Source organism: Equus przewalskii, chromosome 1 (assembly GCF_037783145.1).
Source record: "Equus przewalskii isolate Varuska chromosome 1, EquPr2, whole genome shotgun sequence".
Lineage (NCBI taxonomy): Eukaryota > Metazoa > Chordata > Mammalia > Perissodactyla > Equidae > Equus > Equus przewalskii.
Genome location: NC_091831.1, coordinates 100751590 through 100777773, shown reverse-complemented (window position 1 = coordinate 100777773; position 26184 = coordinate 100751590). Strand labels below are relative to the sequence as shown.

Genomic DNA, 26184 nt, shown 5'->3' with positions numbered 1-26184 from the left:
GCCGGGAAACACTCTTAAAAGAAAGAGGATATAGCCTTTATTTTTTCTCTATTCATTCTGCTTAGAATATAGGTGTGATAGCTGGAGCTTAAGCAGCCATATTGAACTAGGAGGAGATATGCTAAGGATTTTGGGACATCAAGATTGAATGATGCCTATGACATCATCATGTTTTCTGCCCTTCTGAATTCTTTTACATGAATGAGAAATAAACTTTTATCTTGCTTTGGCCCCTAATGTTTGGGGGATAAAGAGTTAATTATGTGTAGTCATACTTAATTCTAAGGGCTTTATCTACTTCACAGGGTTGATGAGAGGGTGAATTTATGGAAAAACACCCTGTCTCATATTTAACGAATGCAATTTCCCTCTCTGTCTTCCTCTCATAGCCTTAAGTATACCAGCACCTATGACAATAGATTCTAACTTTTTCAAGCTATTTAACCTTCTGCAACCTTATTGGTAATAAATATTTGGAAAGGCAAGATGGAATATGGTGCCATCTTCTAAAGATGGAGGACCACTCAGATTGGGACCACTTTGGTGTGGATTAGGACCACTTCAAGTACAGGAAAGGGAAATGCATCTTGGAATAGCCTATTTTCAAAATGCCAGTAACCCAAGAGAAGGATGTACTTGTGGAAAAGGTAAGTAACTATGGAAATAAGAGAAAGTTGGGTTATATTGAGATCTGTAGAAAACCCATTGGTGCCTCTGGGGGGGGTCCAGCAGGGGAGTTTCCTCTCTCTATGGAAAGTGAGACAAGAACAAGGATATTACACTGTATTGGGAACATTGTATTTTTTGAGACATTCAACCCTCATAGCAGCAAAGCAAACTAGGTTATGATCTTCACTTGCCAATAAAAAGTGAGGCTCACACAAGTCAAGTAAATTGCATAAGACAACAGAGTTGACATATATGTCACAAACCAGGTCTGCAAGGTTCCTAAATCCATGTTATTTCCTGTATGCCCTGTTTTTATCAACGCCTGTGTAAGAGCAAGTTCAGAGCAGATGAAAAAGCAGCATCGTTGTGAACCCACGGCCTCCAGTTGAATCTGCAGGTGTCTGAAAAGGTACTTCAAACTCAAAAATCTCTGTGTCTCCTTGTTGTCATCCTTTTCCATGACTGCAGGTATAACTGGCACTGTGATTTCCCAGACTGGATTCTTCACTGTTGGCACTTTGACCCTGCCCAACCGAGAAAAGGAACCGGGTTCAACACTCTACCTTCAGCGCAGCACCTAGAAAGGGAGAAGGAAGAAATGGGAGAGGTAGTCTGTTATTTCAGAAGGCATAATTAGGCAGGGGGTGACTTATCCATAAGTACTATCCTGAATAGAAGAGGATAATGTCCTTGACCTATTTATCTGTGGTGGTCTGGATATGGCAAATAGTGCCCTCTCTGGCTGCTTGGCAGTGATGCTGTGCTGAGGAGAGTGACCACATCCTGGTTAGGAGGCAAAGAGGCTCACTATTAATTGATGCTGTCTGCCACGGATGAAGGGAAAATCTCCACAGAAGAGAGGACCTCTGTGGTGCTTACATCTGTGTCGTTCCCAGCACAATGCCCAGCCCACAGTAGGAACCATACAGATTTTGTTGAATATCGGATGGCCTATGGTCATGTGCCATGCATGTGTCAGATCTGGAGTCATCTATGGAGCTTGGGTTTAAAGGCAGGCTTCCTAGGTTTGAATCTGAGCTGCTCTGTTTAGTGGGTGTGGAATTTTCAAACTTTCTTAGCATTACCATTTCCTTGTTTATAAAATGACACTATGATTCTCACGGGTATTACCGGAGAAGAGATCTGTGTTGGAAGAGGGGGTTTCAATGCAAAATAAAGGACAGTTCCTGATAATATGCCAGTAATTTTATTTCAATTTTGAACAGGCCGATAGCTTTAAACTAAAAACCTATGGTTAGAGTAATTCAGTAAAGATTTTGCTACTAATCATGTGATTTTTCTTTTTCAAAATAGGGGTTTTTTTTCTAGTAGCTATACAGAGATAGAACAATGTATACCTTGTTTAGAGAGTTAACAGCGATAATCTCTCACGTTGTTTCTAGAAGTTTCCCTCTGGAATCATTAACAGTCTACACAATAAAGAAAAAACCAAAGTTGATGTACTTGTTACATCTTATGTTTTATTTAGGTAGTATGGAATTTTTTAAATAAAATGGTATATAGTATTTTATTTTGTCATACTGGCAGTAATAGAAAGGGAATAGAAATTTTAACATTTGTGCAATTATACATGAATAAAATTACTTGTATTTCTTCTTTTATATCTTTTCTTATGGTTGCAACCATGCTGGTAAGGATCTTCCCCAAGGTCTCCTTAAGATACTATCTCCTCTGTAGCCAGCAGTGGGGCAGCCTTGCCATGGCTGGCGTAAACATGGAAACTCAATATGACCCATTCTTTTTCACTCTGGTTCTGCCTTTCTCAATTTATTTTTCCCGCAATTGTCAAGATGCTCAAATTCATCACTTAGAAGAAAATAGAGATTATTGCATGCAATTCTGTAACTTTCCCTCTGGGGAAACAAGGCCACTTTGAAGTTCTTTTTATTTTTAAACTTCATTAAGTTTATGCCAGTAGTTGTCTCAAATTAGGTTTATAGAGAGACGCATTTTGCAAATTTGTCATTTATAGATTGCATTAAACTGACCTGATTTAGCTATGTTGTTTAGAGAAATGATATAATGTGTATTTATTCCCAACTATTAGACAGTAAATATATAGTAATTACTAGAAATGTGCAGACTGGCAAGAAATCCCATAAGAAAGTGATGAATCCGTTTGATCAGCAGCCCAAATGATTTGAATTCACTTACTTATTTAACAAAAATTTACTGAGCACGTATTTTATGCCAACAATGTGTGAATATTGGGACCATAAAGACCCATAAGCCTGGAGGGGAAAGGAAGAGCTCAAACAAATCTATACAACTCATGTAAAGGGTTAAATGCCGTAATAAAGTACCCACGGACAGGTGGGAAGAGAGAAGAGAGTAGAAACTCCTCTAGAAGTCAGGAAGACGCTGCAGAACAGACGGCAGTCCCAGGGAAAGGGGCGCGTCCTGAGTGATGAGAGCAGAGTGCTATTCAGGGAGGAGAGGGAGCGATGAGAAGCAGAGATGGATCATAAATGTCATGCTGACTTCGTTCGGGGCCTGAGAGCTGGGAAAGTTTTCAAGCAGAAGGGAGCCTCGGTTGGATTTGTGGTTTAGAAAGCTCACCATGCAGGTGTTGCGCAAAAAAAGGACCAGAAGCTTGGCGGGTGAGACTGAAGGAGGGAGAAACAGTCCCCAGGTGGGTGAGAGAGTCCACAAAAGAGATGACGAATCTGCTCTGAGGCAGCGACAGTGAAAATGGTGAAGAGAGGAAGGAACGGAGACATATTCCCAAGGTTCAGTTAACTGCCGAGTTTCCTTCTCCCCCGTGAGTCCACACCATGGTCTGAGAGCAGTCTTAGCTGAAGCAAAGATGGGGGGAAGTTCTGTTTTCTTTGGGCTGATTGACACATGCCCTAGGCTCTGTTCCACCACAAATCAACAGTCACCATTTTCTTCTTTTTCCCACTGACTATCTTCTCTTCCCTCCTTTTGTAAGTTGTTTCATCCTTCAGCAGAGAATCCTTCCCACTTAGTCCACTGGCTCCCAGAAACATTCGTATGACATCCTCCCTTCTGTGGGAGGGATAAGTTATTGGATTACCAGACTGTGTGCATTAGATCTTTTAGAGTAAAAGAAAAGCTCCTCTCAGTCGTCTTCAAGGCTCCATGGGATGTAGACATCTTTTGTCCTGTTACGTCATCTCCTACTGGATCACTCCATTCTCCCTGCACTAGACCTCTTGCTGAACCTTGAAGAAACCAGACATACCCTCACCTCCGGGCACTTGCATTTGCTGTTCCCTGTCAGGGGAAAGCTCTTCCCCAGCATCATTTCCCAAATGTCATATTCTCAGTGAGACCTTCCCTGACCACCTGATTTAAAATTGAGCCCCTCCTGCTTAGGCTCCACCAATTTCCATTCTCTGCTTTAGTTTACACCATTAAAAATATCACCATTAATCATTTCATATATCTCATCTTTTTTTTCATTTGTGTCCCTCACTACAAGGAAAACCTCACTAGGGCAGATATTTTTCTCTGTTGGTCCACTACACAGCAATGTCTGGCATGAAGTATATGCTCGATAGATATTTGTTGGATGGATGGATGGATGAATATATCTGTTTACTCCTATCTTCAACTTAGTACAGCACATGTGAAATTTGCCCAGCATTGTCACTACCATGTCCTCAGATGTCCATGGGCCCTTAAATTCCATTCCTGCTGCAGAATTCCAGTCCCACTTTGAAATCTTTTTTCCAGGTTCACTTCTTGAGCCTATTCCTCTAGTTTCCTGTCACTCCCTCTTCCAGGACGTCCAGAGCTTCTCTAGTGGCAAACATTCTTTAAACAGCAAGATCCAGGCATCTGCATTTTAGTTAAACATGTCCTCCCTATTAAACCACTCTAGGGACTAAACCAATCATTGCCAAACACCCATAAGAGTGTGGTCTTCTTAAAATGAGCATTATAGTCACTGGAAGTAATCTTGGGAGTAAATTAAGGACGGGGGTGCAATTTAAGAAGTTGAAAATCAGATTGCCTTCCAAGGGTTAAACTAATTAAATCAACATATAATAGGAGGTGACAGAAATGACTTTGAGGCTCAGGGGAAAGTCACTTCATCATGGCCTGGTTAGTAATATTAACACATCTAAAAGGAAGAATGTGTCAGCAGAGGGAGGTACAAATAGAGAATGGAGTGGAGGGGAAAAAATGTAGGCACTCCTCTGATAGTGTCCAGCAGCAGTCGTAATCACTATGTTTAATGCCTGATTTATGCCAACTCTGATATTTATATTGACTTACCACGGTGGTCCTCAGACTGAGCAGGCATCAGAATTCCTGGGAGAGTTTGTTAAAGCACAGATGGCTGGGCCCACCTCAGAGTTCCCCACGCAGCACGTGAGGGGGTGCCGAGAACTTTGCATTTCTAATAAGCTCCCAGCTGATGCTGACCCTGCTGGTCCAAGGATGTCAGTTGGAGAAACACTGGCTTGGGTGGATGTCTTACCACTGCTGTGGCAAAGCCCAAAGAAGCAGCCCCACTACATACGGCTTACAGAGAGTTTGGGTGAAATCCCTTCCAAACCACAATGGATACCATGAGTATGAGAATTGACACAAATCAAACACAAAAGTAGTTCCAGGCACTATAAAATGTGAAGTACTTACAGGCTTGGCATTTCAATTTCAACCTTTATAAGGCTGATTATTTCACCCCAAGCATTGAGCCTCTCATTGTGATCGCTGTCACCTGGTAGGTAGTAAAAATCTAGATATTGGCAGATGAATAATTTAGAGTATTTCCCAAAATAAATAGCAGAAAGAGTAGTCCAAAACTTCATAAGTTATCTATGCTTTCTCCCAAAGAACTTCTCCTTGTGATATTTGTATTTACTATTTACTTATTTAGCAATTAGTAATTATTTTTATTTTATTATTTTTATTTTTATTATTTTATTATTTTATATTATGTTTGCTATTTTTATTTTGTTATTTATGTAATGAAAGGATTATTAGTCATAATACTATCTGACATCAGTGTTTCAGGAACGGTTCAAAGACATTAGCATATATTAACTGACTCAATCTTCTCCACAACCTTGTCTTTGTTTTGCAGGTAAGATAACTGAGGCTCAGTAGGGTTGAGACCCTGCCCAGGGTCTCAGAGCTCTGAAGCAGCAAAGCTGGGTTCTAATGCCAGGCAGTCTGGCTCAACTGTCCACACTCTTAATAACCATACTCTATACTCATAGGTTATTTCCCACATCAATTATAGCAAGTACATTTAAGCATCAATTATTCACTAGGTGTTAATTTTTGTTTAAGAATTGTTAAGAAAATTCACACTTGGAGAGAACATTTTATAAGATAAAACAAGGTACCAAAAAGTTCTTTTGTTCATTTTAAGCATTGTCTGTTATCAACTGCTCTTTAAAATCGCTTTGATGACTTTATCTGCCTAAAGTTCTTTGCATTTTTTCAGAGAACATATTGACTCTAGCTAAGTCAATCTCCTACCAACTTAAATATACCCTACTCCTTAAAAATAAGAATTTGTATTACTATTATAATAAAGCAAACATTTATTGAATTGTACAGCTATTAGATTAAGTCCTGGATTAATCATCATCATAGCCTAAGGAGTAAGATGCAATTTATTTCCAGCTTGTGGTAAGAAAAGCTGAGGCTTTTTAGAGTATCGAATGACTTGCCTAAGGTCATATGGCTGATAAGTGGCAGAGCTAAGCTCTGAACCCATCCTCTCTTCTGACTCTGAGGTTTAAGCCTCTCGCCAGTCCACTACATGAGATCACCCACACAGACGGGAGAGAGGCACAAGCCAGAGGCAGCCTGGTGTCGTCTCCAGTTCTGCCTGCAGCCCTGCTTGCTGCTGAGCCCTCTGTGACCTGGAGCAAGGTTCATCTTTCTCTGGGATTCCTTGTGCCCTGTGGTTAATGAGGCAGCAGCCCATATGAGTTCTAAGCTCTATCCTCAATCCACAGCTTGCGTCTCCCGCTCTGGGCTTCTATTCAAGCCATCTCCCATTGTCTTGACTTCCTTTCCAACTCGCTCAGACAGAACACCTCCACCCATGGGCTTTCCTTGACTCATCCCTCCCACCTTCCATTCCCCAAAACACAGACACTTCCGACTTTTTCTTACCCCACGTTCCATCAACACATAAAGGCGTACGATAACACTCCATTATTTCACAATGATTCAGAGATGGCTTTACATTTTCCTCTACTTCATTTTTTCCATACGTCTTTTCTTTCAAACTTGTTAGTAAACTCTCCCATGAGTGGCAACTAGGCTTTTCCTTATGTTTTACCCCAAAGGTCTCAACGAAGATATCAACCAACAAAATTGTGAATTTCTTGAGGAAGTACTAGCTCTTACTGTTCGTCACCTGCATTGTTAGCCCCCAGTTCCTGCCCGAGCAGCTTATACATTAATGTTTGTTAAAATGTACTGATTTCTGATGTAGTCTAGCCAGAAACTGATATATAATAATGTACACCTGAAATTTGCACAATGTTATAAGCCAATACGACCTCAATAAAATAATTTTTTTTAACGTACTGATTTCTAAAAGCAAGCTGGGAAAGTGATGCCAACCATCAATTTCTGTCTCACAAAGGAGGTTTCTGGACATGTTTCCAAACTAGATATCTGAGATTCTAAATATCTGCGAGCATTTACTTCGCCATTTGGAAGGTCTGAATCTGAAATGCCTGTGTCACTTTTTTCTCACTGCTCTCCCTGTGAAGGTGAAAGTGAATACAGGGCTGAGGGTGGGGTTGGCTGGGGAGGAGGATGGGAAAAAGAAGAACATTTCATATCAACATTCAGATTCGACGTACATTATGTGCAGCAGGATCCAGGAGGCAGAGGCTCTGCCAGCTGGGGTTTGTGATTCCAGAGGAAACAGCTGTTTTGAGATTACAGGAACAAAGGAAGTTTCAGGCCGGAAGGAGTGCAGGAAGCCACTTCAGTTCCTCCGAGTGTCTGTTGTAACTCCTTGTACCAGGTCTGTGAGCCCTTCACTCCATGTTCCCTGAGACAAATTAATGTGGGAAACAAAGAAATGAAACAACACATTTTTATTGGATTTGTCCTCTGGCTTGGTTTAAACCAATGGCTACTGGTTTTGCAAGCTCAACTCACAACCCTACTGCCTCATGGAATTGTCCCCGCTGCCCTGGGAGGAGGCCATGAAACCTTTGCAAAACAGCTCCCTCCTGGGAGAATGAAAATTTCGTTCATTAAAGGCGTTGTGTTTTCAACTCTCTGCCTCCCACATACAGCTTTAGACTTCTCCCACACAAATGTCTTGCCTTCACTTCTGCTTCCCTCTTTCTCTCCTCAACATAATAAAGAATTCTTTTAAAACATCAAGTAATTAAAGCTCTGCATGGGTGAACTCACCCATTGAGAGGAATCTTCTAGTACATGAAAAGGTGACTTCATCAAATTCTAAATGCTTAAAGAAAAAGGCAACATATTATTTTTCTGATTTTTGGCAGTAAGAGAACTAGTTTTGTTCCAACACAGTATGTGTGCACGTTTTTTTTCCGTCATGACTTTATATTTTCAAGCTACATTTGGGGGAAAATTCTCGTTGACCAGCACAAGTCAAAGAAAGATTAAATAGCTACCTACATTTAATTTTTTCTTGCATTCAACTGTAACTTGTTTTCCCAGATAAACAGAAGGAGAAACAAGGACTAGGAAAAGTGAGAAGAAAGGATGATAGGAAACAAATGGAGTTGCCTTCCTTTTTTTTTTAATTGCCTCACTGTTACTTGGAGGGAAAAAAAATTCTAGACAACACACTCAAGTCCATGTCTGCTAATCGGGCTGTGATGTGTTTGACTTTAATTTGTGCAACCAGCCCCCTCTCAGGCTTGTGCAGATGCCATGTCCTTTTAACATCAGCAACCACTGGCCTCATTCTCATCCTCTGAAACACGTTCCCTGAAAGAATCTCGTAACCAGCCAGGACAGGGAAGCCAGCCTGAATTCAGGCAAAAGCAAATTGTGCTTGTGTCGAAATATTTAGGCAATTTTACTTCCAATGAGGTGTTTTCATTTTCCTTGATTTGGGATTACATGTAAACAGAGGTTGCGTTTAAGAAATAACCGTGGAGAAAAGCAACGATCAGAGTCAAGTGCTTCCGTTTCAGGAGCGATTTAATACCTGTCTCCTGGATGTGAGCATGCACAGTGTGCAATTTCCTTCCCCTTTGAAAGAAAATGGTGAAAAGGCCAGTTCTTTCAACACCCTCACTGCAGAGGAACCCAGGTGGATATTCCAGTTAATTCCTCAATTACAGTTATGAAAATGATTAGTACAAGGGGCTTGATTTGGAGCTGTCCGTGAAGGAGCCCCGGATTAGAAGTTCACATTGTCTTGCAGGCAATGATCAGAATTCAAGAACACACATATTCAGAAAGTCATCCCATTTCTCACAGGTGGATTTGACTATTCCCCTCTTTGATTCAATGTCGTTTCTTTTAAGGTCAAGGCTAAGCATAGTTAGCCAACTATTGATAACTCTGATGTTGCCTCAGGACTGCAGATTTCTCTGCTTTGCTTCCTGTAGGAGACTTGGAACGAAAATAAACAAAAAACAATTAGAACCACATGCCCCTGGGGCTCAAAGGGACTCCAGATGCCATCAGGTCCAAGACCAGTATCTTACGGTGGAAGAAATGGTGACAAGGAAGACAGAGTACCTAACTGGTCAAGGTTCCAGCCCTAGATGGCAGGGCTAGGCAGGACCCACATGACTCGTGAGCCTTTACCACAACTCAGGCTGCCTTTCTTAGTTGGTTTCCACCATGCGGGTTCTCTTTGATGAGACAGAAGGCCACAACTGTGGGTCAAAGAGACAGACGGAGGGAGGCAGGAGAGGTTAGCGGGAAGAGGGGAGACAGACATGAGGGATGCAGAGAAACCCGTATAGGAGAACCAGAGAGGGAAAGTTAGAGAGGAAAATACTTAAACTTCCATTCTCCACTCTCTCTCTTTCACATGATTACTTATGATGGCGAGAATTGGTTAAACTACATTTTGAGGCTTTTTTTCCTTTTCCTTGGATAGCAACAATTAGTTGTGTCAGGATGACTACTCAAATGACAATATGATTTCAATGAGAAAAGGTTGAAGAATGCACTATAATTATTTGGACAGTCATTCGATCAGGTTCTCTTTTCTTGTCACATTTTAAATGATTTATGAAGTTATTGGTGGGTGTTTGCTGAAGAGATTACTTAACATGTTTTAAAGCCTTTTTTTTTCTTACTCTTTTCCATTTCCAGTACATAACAGTTTTGGGGATTTTTTTTTTTTTTTTAACTTTTGGTTTGGTTTGAATAGAATCATGGGCCAGTGAAGCTAATCTGAACTTCAATGTCACTTGCTCCTGACATTAGCCATCTTAAAAAGTAGCGTTTTCTTCATCCAGTAGACACTTCACCTAGCAAAGCATTTCCTAAAGAAGTTCCTTGGAGCATTAGATCAGTAAAGGCAGTCTCAGAAAAAGAGATTTATAAATAAAAAAAGGAGAAACAGCATAAGGACATCCTCCACTGAGAAATCACATGCTACTCTGCACAGTAAAGATTCTGGGAAGTTCTACATTTAATGCAACTCTTTGATTACGTTTCGTTCAGTATTTCTCAAATTGTCTCGACTCAGGGTCTCTTTAGCCCCCTAAAATTTACGAACATTCTTTGGGATCTGTCTTGTCCAGAAAACACTTTGGAAACGTTGACTTAGCTGGTACATACACAAATTCAATTGTATAGCTATGATCGACTGTCTTCCTCCAAACAAGAAAAAATAACTTGAAAAATAAATGCATTGAGGATGAGAGTTCTGAAGATCGAAATACTTTTTTTGACCATGAAGGTAAATCATAGCTTTAAAGCAGGGTTCTGAGAAAACTTTGCCTTGAAAATATTTTAGAGAAGAGTGACTCCGATATGTCAATGGCAATTCTCAACATCCACCACATACACCTCTGCAACTCCTAATTCTTGCTTGGTAATTATAATCTTAGAACACTCCTGGATTCAAACAAGTTCTGCTACAGTAGATTTTAATTGGCAGCTAGATGATTCCTTTATAATCACTTTACCACTGTTGATTACATGGGATACTTTACTGGTTAGAAAGGTCAAATAACAAGGTTGTGTCTACGAGCAAGGCACCGTAAGGTCTTTGAATGGCAAGAGAATCATTTCCCTTTTATCTTTTATTAAAGGGGATCAGGTGTTTGCCCATAAGAATTTCACTCCAAGCAACATGCAGTTCTATTCTGGAATATGCCCATAAACTAGAAATATGTCTGTTTAAATAAACATAAAATCATGAATATCCTACAGCCAAATGAGACAGTGGCATTTAGGAGTAAAGGCAGACAAAATCCACTTACTTCTTTTCCTTCCTTCCTGAATGACTCAACTTTGAGATTATTCAGATTTTCCAAGAACAAAACACAAATAACCCCATAAATTCTGACGTTTACTTACATTGCTCTGTAGCGTTTCTAATTTGCATCCTGCAAAAAAAAGCACCTGAAGGAGGGGATTTATTTTTTTAAAATACTCTAAATATTGTCCTTGAAATGATACAAAATTTACAAAGAGATTCAGACCAGCATCCTTGCTAGAATAATGTGTATTCTTTACTTTTCCGTCTTCAATTGTACTCTCCTATTCTTCAAGTAGGACTAGAGGGGAATTATTAGTTGCACTAGCCTCGGCATTCTTGTATCTACTTATTTTGAAACCTTTCATTTGTAGCGACAGCTGCAAGGTGTCCCTTCAAGGATTTTGCTTTTTTGATTTATACTTTTATACACTCAAATCTCAATTGAGATATCCGAGCTTCATTCTATTTTCTGACCTTACGCTATCAAGACAGAGTGACCCCCAATCTCTTAGGACTGGGCTACATTCCAAACCAGGTTATGGAAGTACAAGGGCAGAGAATCAAAGCCACACATCACCCCGGCCCCAAGGAGACGCATCATGTAAAGCCGAGTGAAGGCCAGCCAATCCGCAGACCTCATTTATTTGCCCACGTGAGAATTCTCAACTCTCCACCCTTTGAACTTTTGACATTATTTTTGAGTGTGTATGAGTTCTGTTTATACCAAACACAAAAGCCAGACAGATGCTCAGTTTGGCATGGAAATTGGCTCCATGGAAATAAATGTTCTTTCTTTTCCTATCTTTTTTTTTCTGGTGAGGATGCACACCGCTGACATGCTTCATAGTTGCTGACATATTAGTGAATATTCCATGCATCTGTTTCTGGTTATTGTTCCCCTCATGACACACCTGTCATCGTGCCCACGCAGTCAGGCGTTTCAGATAATAAAAACCCCTCTGAGCCTGGTCAAATGGACGTGGTAGTCAATAAGGCTGTGTGCTAATGTATCTGGAAATCAACTGAGCATGAGTGCCGGAGCACTTCCCTGTACTCGCCAGCCCCCATTTCGGGAGGATTGTTTTCGCTTCGAAAGATGCTATCTTGGACCGAGAGGGAAACAGACTGGATCCACCTTCCCACAGAAATCTTTTCAAAGTGCTCATTCCCACCGAATACCCAGTCTGATTTTCAGGGAGAAAAATATTAACCTGGTTCAATACACATTTTTAAATATTATTCACGTTAGTCTAAGAAGGTAACTTTTGACAATTTACAATATATCCTTGTTTGTTACTGAGTATGAAAATGGATGTTTAGCAATGAGTACCAGGCCTAGACCTGATAAGCATTTAATACACTAAGCTGTTCTTTTTGTTGCTATCACAGTGAGTCTAATAACGCCCCAGTGAAATAAACATATTTTTAGATCCTTGGTTCACACATGAGGAATCCAGCTCATGAGGACCAAGTGGCTCGCCTCGCGCACATCACACATCCAGTAAATGGCAGAACCTGCCACGTCCCCCATACCAATGAGAAGAGGCAATGACATTGTTGCTACAAGGCCCAGGGATGAGCACAAATCTTTGTAGTGTAAACCAGATTCACAGTAGGTTTATGGCAGGCTAATAAACCACTAAATGACCTTTAACAGTTGTTTAAATAACAACTCAAGTTTTGGTACAGGCTATTTCTAAACCCCAATTTATGTCCTATTGAAGAATTACCCTCCTCAGTGAATGAGACCAAGATTGGGGACAAAAAACGATTGCCCCTTCTCTCTTTTCAATAGTGCCTTGTAAATGTTGCAAGTGTCAGTCGAATGGTTCTATTTATAAGGCCTTTGTTTTTCCTTACTGTAAACTCTTAAGGACGCTCCATTGCCCAGTGCAATTCAATATGACTGGAGCTTGCCAGGGTCTTGATCTCTGCATACAGCACACCACCCGAGTGATTTATAAACCACAGTCCCAGAGCATCCCAGGACAGGGAGTGAATTGAGGCTTCTAAGTGAGCACAAGTGCTATGAATTCCAATGTTAGACCAGCCCAAGAAATGTCCCTAAACTCATTTCCTGCAAGCGAGAATGGGGATGTGGTTGGAGGGAATTAGGGGGAAGAGCAAACCCCATAAGGAATGAGGTTGGTACCCAATTAGCTTCTTTTCATATTATGGGTTTAGGGAGGCCAAGTAATCCCAAGATGGCTCCAGTCATTTTCACGTTGGCAAAGAGGAACAATATCTCTTTTTAATAGTGTGAGGTCGGAGGAAAAAAGAGCAGAGGGAGGAGAGGAGAGAGCAAACCTAAGGAGGATTTTGAAGGCACATAATTCCCTGGGCATGAACATTTCTGCAACCAAAAAATAGAGAAAGAATGAAAAGACATTAAAAAATTAATAACTTGAATGTGTGATCAATAAAAATAATTATGACAGTGCAGTCCATTTTCATAAAGCACTGAGTGGCCTGAAAGCAATTTCTGACAGACACACAGGAGCAAAGCACTTGAAATGCACAATTACCCAAAATTTCTTCTTTTAGAAAAGCCTTTCCTGTTCAAATCTCAATGTGTTTTTTCTTCCTGTCTTCTACGCTCAATCGTTTGGTCTAAAGACAGTCAGGGAGCTAAATATATATTAATTAGAACTCTTGGGGCTGGCATCAGTGAGGTACAATTATACCAAACGGATGCCATTCCGGGCTCTGATAGCTTCATTTAAATTCCTGAATAAAACATGAAATATCTTTAATGAGAAACGAATATAGTTGTCAGGAGGGAGTAGTTCTGATATTGTTACTAGTTGAGATACAGAAGATGAAGATATAATGTGAATACCTTCCCTTTTAGATAAAAATGATGGTTGTTAGAAAAGACATAGCCCTCTTCTGAGACATCATGTGTGCAACAAAATCAGAAAATTACAGAGCCTAACAGCACAGTCCCCTCTTGAGAAACTGTAGCGTCGGAGCTTCTGTGAGCTCACAGACACAAACCCACCCTGTCTGTTACCCGGAAAACGGATCACCTCAAACAGCATCGGGGAGAGCGAACACGTGCCGATCGGTAGAGCGAATCACTGCTTCCTTCTATGCGAGAGCTGGGTACAATTCCATAAACATTTTGTTGAGAGCAGGAGATACATAGACGTGCGAACTTATCCGAAACCGCTGTCCTCTTCAAGACAGCCACGGCTCTGCGCAGAAGGAAGTGGGTTAGTGACATCACGCTGTCGAGGAGATGAGATTCCCACAGCTTCTCACTCTGCCGGGCTGCCTCTTTGATCACAGGCCCTGGGAAACCTGGGCCCGAGCCCCAGGCTCCAGAGAAAGCCTATTCACCTGTTAGGCTGTGCCTGGAATTTTCTTCTCTTCTTTCCATGGGCTTCCCTTATTCACCGTCTTTCATAATTAAAATAGCAGCACACCACCATAAGTTCAGGCTGAACCTGTTTTACTCCCAGATGACCTTGAGCACTTTAGAAATATTACCCACAATAACTGGGGTTTGCTATGCCTGCCATTGAGATGGGAGCGCCAGGTCTTCAGCCCAGGAGACTGGGAGGAGGAAGGCCACAGAACTCGCCAGCAATGGGTCTAGAACAACAGAGGACGATGAGGAGCTATTTCTTTCCATATTTCCCATTACAGTGCTGAGCTCTTTTAAAAGATAAACAAAATGCCACTCAGTTCTCTTTTTCCTAGGAGACAAAATACGACTCTGCCTTTAGAAAATAGATTGAATGGTTGGGTGAAGCAACCAGGGTTGGCCAGTTGATAAAGATTGTGTTTTCGTGTTACTTAGCACAGCGTTCATTGGATGAACAAATGGGTGCTCATGTGCAATATGCCAGGGGAGGTACTGTGAGGAAGTAGGCTGGGTCACTGCCCTCAAGACCTTAGGGCAGCAATTTTCCAAACAATGCTGTTGCATGTGAAGGCTCTCCAAGATCTGGGCCCTCCCATCTCTGTGGCCCATGTCCCACTGAGCACTGGAGACTGCAGTGCTGCATTTCTAACCAAGTTCCCGGTGATGCTGGCATTGCTGGTCCCAACCATACTTTGAGTAGCAAGGATCTAGCCAGCTAATTGGAAGAATCTCCAGATTCTTCCATTCCTCCACGTCTGCATTTGCATTGCTCTGTGTGCCAAGAGTGACCTCTTCCGTCTTTGTGTGGGGATGTTGCTATCTTCTGGGCAGTCATTTCTAAACACTTGTCCCTCCTTCCTGACGTCCCCAAGACCCCTAAGAGCATCCCTCTCTCCAAATACATATAACCTTTTTTTTGTACTTATTGATTTATCCATTGCTGCCTCATCCACTGGATTGAAAACTATTTGATGAAAGAGACCATCCATCTTGTGTGTCTAACCCAGTGTCTGACACATAGTAAGACTCCAAATAAGCATTTGTTGACTAAATGGATAAATACATAAATGATGGAAATAAGTAATATAACCTGTAGAGCTTTCCTGGTTTATACGCCCCTAAAGGTTTGCTTTGTCCATGCTTGTATGAAGCCAAGAGATATAGATGAGTAGGAAATGCATTAAATTTTGTTCTTTCCTTCCATGAGACCCAATAACAATCTGGCTAATATGCTTTTACTCTTAATAGTGACTTTTGTTTTCCAAAATTGATGGAATCAGCCATTTGCTTTTGTCCTGTCTTTTCAGTGGTAAGACTATTCTGTAATTGTCTTTCTGTTCAGGGATGGAGCAAAAATAGTGATGACAGTCATAGCTAACTTTTACTGAGTTGTGCAGGAATTGTTAGGAGTGTTTCACATGTGTTCACTCAATTCATCTTTACGTCGACCCCATCCAAACAATTACCATACCCCATCGAACAGTTAAAGGAACAGAGAGGTTGGCGCTCTTGCCCAAAGTCCACCAATCATTGTATATGGATAATGGCCTATTCTTTATCTTTGTGAAGATCAAAACAAGAATATGAAGATAAAATTGCCTAACAAGAGATGGAATCGACATACAGAAACGTTCTCTTGTCCTGACACGTTGAAGCAGGTTGCCCAAATAGAAGAGACTTCGCTTGAAATAGTTTAACATAAAATAAGGAAAAAATTACCTTCACTAATGACTTATGCCTAAATTTCAAGCATTTACCAGTCTGGTCAGGAGATCTGGAAAGTGCGCACCTTGTCCTAATTTGCAACTCCATGTTCTCATCTATCTTGCGTCTGCAGGGTGGACATTTAATATAACTGGGTCATTTCAATGAAAAGAGTCCTTGCTTCACCACCAGTTGGTTTTGGCCTTGATGTCCTAGACTCACCCTCCTCTGGGCACCCAGGCCTTCCTCCCTCAAGGCTCTCTTTCCCACACAGCCTCTTTCCTCCAGTGGATGCAGCTGGGGTCAGTTTGTGAACACAGACTGAGGGGTGCCTGTGCGCCTGAGGAGCACCATGACTCACAGCCTCCCCATTGCTGGTGATGTTTAAACTAACATGGTTGCAAGACCCTTACCCATTTCCCTGTTACCCATTCAGCCCCTGGGGCTGAAGCCCTGTCTGTTTGGCTCAGTATATTTAGGTCTTGTTGACTCCATTCCTAAGGGAGGGGCAGGAGGGGTACCGAGGAGAAAGCTGTTTTCCGCTCCTCCTAGTTCTTCTACTGCAAATCTGTACGGCCCCCTTCTCCAGGGAAGTTGGATACCTCCTTGTTTATTCCTAGCCACTGTCTGGGGCCTCGCCAAGAGTAGTCTCAAATATTGCCTTTAGAACCTTAATGTGGAGGAACCATCCGAGTCATGGGGTGACGTCACTAATCAATGAGGACACTTGTCCCCACTGAAGTGGATATGACCTCAGGACCCTCCTCAAAACACTATGTCTGGCAGCTAACCAGGTGGGTTGGAGTTGGCAAGGCTTGGCAAAGCCCATCATTCACTCCTGGACCCCAGCTTTGCTCTCACAACCTGTCCATCCGACCCTAAGGATCGATCCTTCGCTCCCTGGACAACCATAACTGTGTCTGACGTTAGCCCAGTGCCTACTTGAACCACGAGTGCTTTCCCTCCACCCATAGACCACGCTGGTCTTCTCAGGCCAGGCTGTGGTCCCCTTGCCCACCCAATCCTGAAGTCCTCTTTTTTATCCTGGCTCCACACTGCTGAGGACCCAGCATGATTTTTGGGCCGACCTGCCCAATTTTAGGCCAACTAGCTAAAATTAGTAAGTAAAGAGTGAAACATCCAAGGAAGCGATGTCTCTGCCATGTGTAGTTTCACTCCAATTCACTGTTAGCAAGATTGTTGATCACGTAAAAGTGTAATAATGACAGTAGCTATCGTTTAGTGCATGTGTCCTCTGTGTACAGCTAAGGGGTGTGCATGGATTATGCCACATAACCCTCAATGAAGTTAAAGGCATTTTACAATCTGGATTCCCCTATGTATACAGATTCATCTGTCACTTCATCCCCCTTTTTCCAGCCACACTGAGCTAAACAGACTCCTGCATGCTTACGCATGTTCTATGAGGAGCCATTTTACAGATGAGGAAATTGAGGTTTGGAGTAAGAAGTAAGATTTCACAATGAGAATGTCAGGGAACGGGAGATCAAATCCCACTTTTAGCTAAGTTCATGCTCTTAACTACTAAGTTATACTAGGAAAGGACCAGAAACAAAACCTGCCAAGTTTCTCCCTCCTCCAAATACCCCAGACAGAGCATCTTCAAGGCAAAAAGGCTTTGAAGGACTGGATTTGTGCAGAATGGTTGTCATGAATCCTTCCACTTGTGAAGCACGCTGGGACCCTGGGGGCACTTCTAGTTCTCTGTAAACAGTGGTCTAGACAGGAAATTGGAACAATATATGCTCCTCACAGGCAAACGCATAACCTTCCGATTTTTACTGTTTGGGCTATGGCACTGGGGAGTCCAGAAGTTGCCTATTTGGGGTGAGAGACCTCTGACGACAGGGCAGAAGGATTTGATAGGAAACTGTTCCTCATCTTGAGGGCTGGCCCTATTTCCTCCTCTTCTTCAGAATGGAAGTGCTGGTAATGGTGTTGAACTGGGCGACATAGGGGTGGAGACAGGGCTGGGACTCATGTGAGGTGATTGAGACACTTGCTTGGGGCATAAAATTTAAGAGACTTCAAAAAAACTCAATAATCAAGATAGGCTATATATATATATATATGCATTTTTATTTTTTTGAGGAAGATTAGCCCTGAGCTAACATCTGCTGCCAATCCTCCTCTTCTTGCTGAGGAAGATTGGCCCTGAGCTAACATCCACACCCATCTTCCTCTGCTTTATATGTGGGACGCCTGCCACAAGATGGCTTGGTAAGTGGTGTGTAGGTCTGTGTCCAGGATCTGAACCAGTAAACCCTGGGCTGACGAAGCACAGCACTCGAACATCACTGCTATGCCACTGGGCCAGCCCCAAGATAAGCAATATTTTAATGTAATATGTTAAAAAATCAAAATTAATGCAAAAAAATCCCTGACGACCAAAATATCACAACTTTGAATAAACACAGGATCGGTGTTACTGATTTTTCCTTTTGCCTCTGGCTCTAAAATGGCTCAGCATGGCACTGAATGGAGATGAAATTGGGGGTGGAAATTTAAATTTGGGGAGCTCAGAAAAATCTTTACTAACCAATCTCTTTCTGAGTCAGCTCATGCCAAGAACATGGCTGAAATTATACCACGAGAAGGCAGAAAATGCAGTTATTCAGGGTGTTTTGGAGGACTCAGCGGTTACAAGCAAGAAGCAATTGATCCCTTCTCCCCACAGCCCTGGCACAGCCACCCTGGGACCCCAAACACCCCCTACCCGCCTGAAATCCTGAGCAGAACGCAGAGCCTTTCTAGTCATTGCGCTTCAGTGAGTAAAACTGTCTGGTCACTTTTAGGTAACAAAGCATCTAGCCCAGGACCACAACAAACTTCCAAGCTCTTAGCCAATTGCAAACCTCTCTCCTCTGCAGAATTCAATCACTGGGAGGGGGAATTGGCATAGGAAAGGAAGCTATGGTTGGATTCTTCCCTTCCTTGAGCCACTACTTATTGTTTGCTGTGTGGGACCCTCCAGTAGGGGCACAGGCTTGGAAGAAGAGAAGTACAGGACAAAGCTTCTATGACAGGACTGCTGAAATCTGGCATTGATGACTTCCGGATGTGGCAGAATCCAGATGCTGAATCTTTTTCTCATGGGACCACTTGGGGTGGGGGTCTTTGGGCACCTCCTATTGCTCAGGGTCTCTATTGTGCAGTTCCCTTGATATGGACCAAGCCTCCCCCAGGTGGCCACTGAAGACACGCTCAGTCTTGTTTTCCATGGTTCCATTCCTAAGGCCCTCCCACTAGTCCTCTTGGATGGATCTCTCTCAAAAGGACACGATCCTGCTTCCTTACAAGAGTCTGTAGCCAGCCCCCAAGGCACTGAGGTTCATGGGCCCAGCCAACCTCAGAGCACAGGCACTTTCCAGTGTAGCCCTGTCTCTCAGTCTCAACACTACCCAAGGGCAGCACTAACCACTGCCTCTTGCATCATCTGAGTCAAACATCGGTCTCCACCCCCAACACCCACACAGACCCATCAGTGGGCACAGACGGTTCTCCTAAGGTTCCTACCAACTAGCCCAAGTAAAGGGGAAGGACGTCTTCTCCATAGAGGTGAGGGGTGGGAATCACAGGAAAAGATGCAGCTCTCACTCTGAAGAAACCCTTCAACTTCTCAATCAGCTCTCAGCCTTTTCTTTCATAGTCTGGAGTTGTTCCTGTAATGTCACACCAAAAAGTAAACAAAGAATATGTTTTTAATTCTCCCTAAGTAATAGGAGAATTCATACGTGATTGGATTGTTTGTTTTAAACATAAAATATAAGATAAAAATAAACACAATTCAATATCACATTATTAGAAATAGTTACTTTCCTAGATATAGTGTCACATCTTATATAATGAAAATGATAGCACACACACCTAAATACAAATGGAAGAAATGAAAAGTTAAATGCCAAGTAATGTTCTCAGATCGTGTGGGGATAATTTCTCTCAGTTAGATTTATAGATTTTTCTCTCAAAGCTAACTTCTATGCATTAATTTCCTCTCCTGTTGCCCTCAGGCAGGACTCTGCTGACTCACGCTTGATCTCCTCCGCAGTGAGGTTCCCATGTAGTCTTCCCGCATGCATGTTGCCTTCCCTCTTCTAGGCCACCCTAATATCTCTGCCTAATAAATCTTTCGAAAAGAAAAGTTTATCCTGTATCTTCCCCCTACAAGCATCAATGGCTCCCTAGTGCCAACTGAATACATTTCAAATGTCTAGGCATATTTTCCTTCTGTGACTTCATTTTTTGTCTCCTACATACAAAATACCTCTATCTGAGCCAAATTCATTGTGATCCAAAACAGCCACACTTTCTTACCACCATACGTAATAGATATTTAATGTGATGAAGAGGGTTTTAAGTGCTGTTAAAAGAGTAATTAAGGGTTAGTGCTTGATGTGTAAAGTATATTTGAACAAGCTCTATGAGTATATCCTTATTATACTTCTATTCAATTGCCTCTTCGTGTTTCTATTTTCCTAATTCATTATGACTTTTTTTTTGAGGAAGATTAGCCCTGAGCTAACATCTGCTGCCAATCCTCCTCTTTTTGCAGAGGAAGACTGGCCCTGAGCTAACATCCATGCCCATCTTCCTCTACTTTATATGTGGGATGCCTACCACAGCATGGCTTCCCAAGCGGTGCCATGTCCACACCCAGGATCTGAACTGGTGAACCCTGGGCTGCAGAAGCAGAACATGTGAACTTAACCATTGTGCCACTGGGCTGGCCCCCATTATGAATTTTTTAAAGAGAAAATCTGTGCCCTTTCATCAATGGAAGCATAGTACCTGGTATCTAATAAATATTTGCAAAGCAAAGAAATGCAGGTTACCTCAAGTATTACAGAGATCAATTGTGTTTAAAGGACTGAAAGATAATTAATTGATATTAAAATTTAAACATGCAAAGCAAATGAAATAGACAAAAACATATAAGAAAGGTGTGGTGGTCAGGATAGGCTAGGTTAGCTGCATAACAAACAGCCCCAGCATCTTAAGAGCTAATGCAACATAGGTTGATTCTTGATCCCACAAAGTCCACTAAGAATGCTCCTGGTTGGCAGTTTCCGAGGAGACTCTCATCAAAGTGGGCACTCAGACAAGAGTCCTTCTATCAGCTCACTAACTTTTAAGTCTTCACTGAAGTCCTCTCCTGCATCTTCTGTGTCCAACCACCTTAAAGCAAAGAGTAACAGCATCAAGGGAACTCCTAAAATGCAATGCTTTAGGAACCAGGCTGGGTGCATCTGCCAGGTGTTTATCACTTCTAGACACAATTTATCAGACCCATCCTCCCTCTGGATTCAAGGTAGGCTGGGAACTGTGGTTTACATTGTACCTGGGAAGGGAAGGAAAACCAGATTTGGTGAACACTGGCAGTCTTTCCTGCACTAGGTTTTTCTGTATAGTTTTAGAGCAAGCCCAGAATCCCTCCACCAATCTGACAAGCTAGACCTTGACAACACAATTGAAGGGAGATTACATTAGTTATCAATTACTGCATATCAAATTACCCCCAAACATACTGGCTTTATACAACACTTATTATTCCACAGTGTCTGTGGGTCAGGCATCCAAGTGTGACTTAACTGGGTCCTCTGACTCTGGGTCTCTCTCAGGCTGCAATCAAAGGGTCCGCCAGGGCTAAAGTCATCTCTGGGCTCAAGAGAGGGGTCGATCTGCTTCGAAGCTCATTCAGTGGCTGTTGGCAGGATTCAGTTCCTTATGAGTTCTTGCACTGGCTGTTGGCTGAAGGCTGCATTCAATGCCTTGATGTGCAGGAATTTCCACAGAGCAGCTGGCAACATGGCAGCTCAGCTCATCAGAGTGAACCATCCAAGAAGAGCCTAGAAGAGAGGGTAAACAAGGCCAAAGTCACAGTCATTCATAGTCTAATCTCACAAGAACAGCCCATCACCCTTGCTGTAATCTGTTCACAGAAAGGAAGTCACTAGGTCCAGCCAAACTCAAGGGGAGGTGATTACAGAGGTTTCGTGCCAGCAGGGGGCGATTCCTGGGAGCAGTTTTAGAAGTCACCACCCCAGAGATGATGGGAAAAGTTAACTCTAAATGTCCAAACTATCGGGATGGAGTAATTGAATAGAGCACTTAATAAATGGGATAGTCAAGGAAATGTGGTGATGGACGAGAGAATGACAGAGGTGATTTGGGGAAAGAGAGAAGTAAAGTCAACAAAAGTTTGTTCAGCAAGTGGAGTACATGGAGTTAAATCGAAGCTTTACCGTGAACACGGAAATTGCTTCTGAGCTCCTGGAAATGGCTAAAGTGAAGAAGAAACTACAATTAAAACCAAAAGACCGATTTTAGAAAACATATACTACAAAAATTTCCATGGTGATAATTCCCATCCTATCTATGTCATAAGCCGGCTCTGAGAACTCAAGGAGATGATTCATCTGAAATAGCCTGATTCAGCAGGTCTCAGTGGGTGTGGAGAGTCCTTTAACAAGCTCCCCAGTGACCTGCGTGCTTCCTGTCTGAGGACCACACACTTTGAGTAGCAAGGACCCAGCAGAGAGCCTGGCCCATGGAGACTCAATGAAAATTCTTCCCTTGTCTCAATGGTTCTCTCTCTTGAGCGGGCATCACAATGACCTGCAGGCTGGGTCACAATGCAGCTTGCTAGACCCCTCGGCCAGGAGTTTTGGATTCAGCAGTCCTGGGGTGGGCCCTAGGCACTATGAGGATAGTACATGAGGAAGATGTGCCATCATCCCACCCTCAAGAATTTACAATTTACAACTTGTAAAGGAAGGTTTCCCCTCTCCTCTCAAGGAAAAGCTGTTTATAAACCCAGCTACAGCCAGTACAAGACATCTTGGAGCTATTAAAACATAGTAACAAATGCCTTAATTAGGGCAGGAAGAGGGGGTGTTGTAAATCTCTCGGGGGGTCCCTCCGAAACAGCTTCCCTCACTGAAGGAACCAGGAGTTCCTTTTTACTTTATAAACATTCCTGGAACAACAAAATTAAAGTCTTCCAAAAAGGAGATTATAAACATTAAATGCTATTTATGACTCTCATGGTAAAAACTCAGCAGAATTCATTTTAATATTGTCACTTAATAAATGTACTGGAGGGGTTTTTTTCCTCCCTCTAATTTATTTCAAAGCCGTTCAAAATACCAGCTCAGGAGTAGAGTGAGCTCTTGAAGTGTGTGGCAGGGACCAGGGAGACACCAGCATCAGTAAGGAAGCTTCAGACGGCGCTGCCCCAGCCGCTCCACCCAGCCCCAGAAGCCCAGAGCTCAGAAGGTACAAGGCAAACCGGAAATCCCCCAGTCAAGTTCATTTCCAATTCAGCCCTTCCCATTGTGAGTTTTTCTGCTGGAATCATCTTCACTCTGAAGGCAACATGCCCTCCACTTTCTCTCATCTCACACTTCTCTTGGCCTGGTTTGCCTCCCAGGAGAGGAAAGAGCTTTCTATCAGACTGCAATATGCAGACGGTTTCCCAAGAGGATCTGATGGAGGCTGGCAGTGACACGTGAGGGAGGAGAAAGCATCTCCCCGACGTTGAGGGAGAAGATGAGTGGTCCAGGCAGGGAGAAAAGTCCAAGTGAAGGCGCTGGGGGCCCACCAGGCATTTAAGTCCCGTGTCATCACGAGCTCTGTGGGATAGGGGTAGACTATTTCAGGTGGAATTCGGGACTCGCAGAGGGCAGACTGTGGGGTCTCGGTGCTGAACTGAGGGGTTGGAACTTCATGTCGAAATCTGAAGGACGTTGTTGAACAGGAAGGAGACATCAGGGTGCATTTTAGGAAGGTGACAGCAAAGCAGGAGAAGGATGGTGTACTGGGGTTCTGAGCAAAGGAAAGGTTCTTTATGGGGCTGTATTCACACAGGCAGGAGGGGAGGGATCCTGAGCAGAGACTGAGGCAGCAAGTCCGTAGAGTGTCATTTCTCATTTTCTAGGAAGTGCAGCTGAGCAAATCCACTCACTGCAGTTGACCTCGTGACCTCGAACACATTTCTTTCACTTTGGCCAGAATGAGACTAACCCGGATGTTTTGATCCCAGATTTGAATCCTAATCCATAGACCAAATCCTCCCTCTTTTCACAGGTTCCCTGATGTCCTCAATCTCTCTTCCTTTGCCTGCATCCTCTTCCCTCAGCATGGTGACATCTTTCTGATTCTCAAAGAAACTAAGCCCGTCTCCAACTCAGGGTCTTTACACTGGCTGTTCCCTCTGCTTGGAGCACCATTCCCTGTGACGCCAGCATTGTTGACTCTTTCTCACCATTCAACTTAACTGCTTGACTATTCCCTCCTCAGGGAGCTGTCATTCCCTGGGTACCACGCCCTCAGCTTTTCTTTTCTCTGCTCTGCCATCACCTGAAATGGCCCAGCATCCTTATTTGTGAAAGTATTCATCCTCTCCCTTTCCTCAGTAGAACGTCCGGGTCACCAGAATAGAGATTTGTCTCTGACATCGTCACTGCTTCCACCTCCGTACCTGCCACTGTGCATGACTCAGAGTAGATGCTCCATTAACTACTAGTGACTGAGTGACTGAGGAACAGGAAACACGGAGAAAAGTGAATTAGAAGATGCTCTCTTGCCAAGGAGCCACCATTTAGTTCCCTTCTCCCAAAGACATTGCCTTCCTCTCTCATCATCATAATTCCCCTACAATGAGGGGACAGACTAGCATCCTTGCAAGAGCAAATTTTCGGGGTGCGGTGGAGGGAATCACTCTTGCTGCAAGTTTCTCCCAGTGGATGTCAGTTCTGGCCGGGAGAAGGCTCACTTTTTCTCCGGGCAGGGTACCCATCTATGCGACAGCCTCTGACTATAACAGCTACCTCAGAGACCAGACAGGAGGCATTAAAAATTAAACAATGGAAGAGTCGATTGGCTTCCAATCTCAGGTTTATAGACAGGAAAATGCTTAATGACAGGTGGTCTCTGTAACAAAGGTGGCCTCCGAGACACATTTCTCTTGATTTTATTTTTTAATTAACTTTTATTTTCAGTATTTTGCCCCTTTTTTCTGTCCCTGCTGAAATGATATATAAATGAGAAAAGACTCACGACTGTCCCCACAGCAGCCCAGGCCACCTCACCACCGGCTGCAAGAGGAAAAAATCTTTAAAGATCACTCTGTCCTGGAATTCTAATGTTGCCAAGGGGCACACACGGATTCGTGTAATACGGCCCCCAACTGCAGTTCTTAAAGCTAAAAGCGTGCCGTTCCTCAGCGCTTTGTAGTAACAGTCTCCTAATTACCCATTCTGAGCCCCGTGAAACCGCATTCCTCCTAGTTAAGGATCTTACATCCACTGCAAGACACACCAGTGAGCTGAGTATATTTTATTCAGCATCTATCAATGGGGCATGAAGAGTAAAACGGGCACAGTTCAAGTCTTACTATGTGGCATTAAGGTGGATATATTCTGACTTAGAGTGGGGTCACGATTCAATTATATACATGCATATGCATATATGTATGCACACATACACATATATAATATGGTCCTTGATACCAATAAGCAAGTAATATGTTGCTTTACTATTAGTGCTGCTCTGTCGAGGCCATGATCTCATCTGATTCTCACAATCACCCTGGGAGATAGCAGACCCATTCTAGTTATTTTATAGAAGTGAAAGCTAATGCTCAGAGAGGTTGAGTGACTTACCTAAGGTCACACAGCTAGTGAGTGCCAGGGCTGAGGTTTAAACCCAGGCAGTCTGACTCCATAAATGGTGCTCTTGACCCCCTCACAAGACTGAAGCATATGGTTATGTCCTGGGGAGTGAGGGAAAGAAAAAGAAAAATAATTTGGGAAAGGTAGCAAGAACTAGATTGTACAGCATCTTAAATGCCACGAGAAGTCATTAGAACTTCACTCTGCAAGTCATAAGGAAGGACCAGGGTTTGAATGAGAGGTCTGTGAATAAAAGGACTGACAGGACTCCACTTCATCACTTTATTACTATCAAAAAAAAAAAAAAAAAAAAAATATATATATATATATATATATATACAGGG

The 26184-nt window shown here is 42.7% G+C and overlaps 2 long non-coding RNA genes across 3 annotated transcripts; both read right to left on the bottom strand.

The window, feature by feature from the left end:
* Positions 1–776: 776 nt before the first annotated feature.
* Positions 777–14256, bottom strand: LOC139083321 (uncharacterized). The gene is made up of 4 exons (XR_011539952.1): positions 14104–14256; positions 7497–7690; positions 2028–2099; positions 777–1246 (listed from the first exon to the last, which is right to left on the bottom strand). It is a non-coding gene; the product is annotated as an uncharacterized lncRNA (long non-coding RNA).
* A 4231-nt stretch (positions 14257–18487) lies between these two features.
* LOC139083318 (uncharacterized) lies at positions 18488–22722 on the bottom strand. Of its 2 annotated transcripts, none has more exons than XR_011539949.1 (3): positions 22652–22722; positions 21759–22015; positions 18488–19831 (listed from the first exon to the last, which is right to left on the bottom strand). It is a non-coding gene; the product is annotated as an uncharacterized lncRNA (long non-coding RNA). The 2 variants fall into 2 exon arrangements; XR_011539950.1 differs by having other exon boundaries at positions 22412–22711.
* Positions 22723–26184: the final 3462 nt, after the last annotated feature.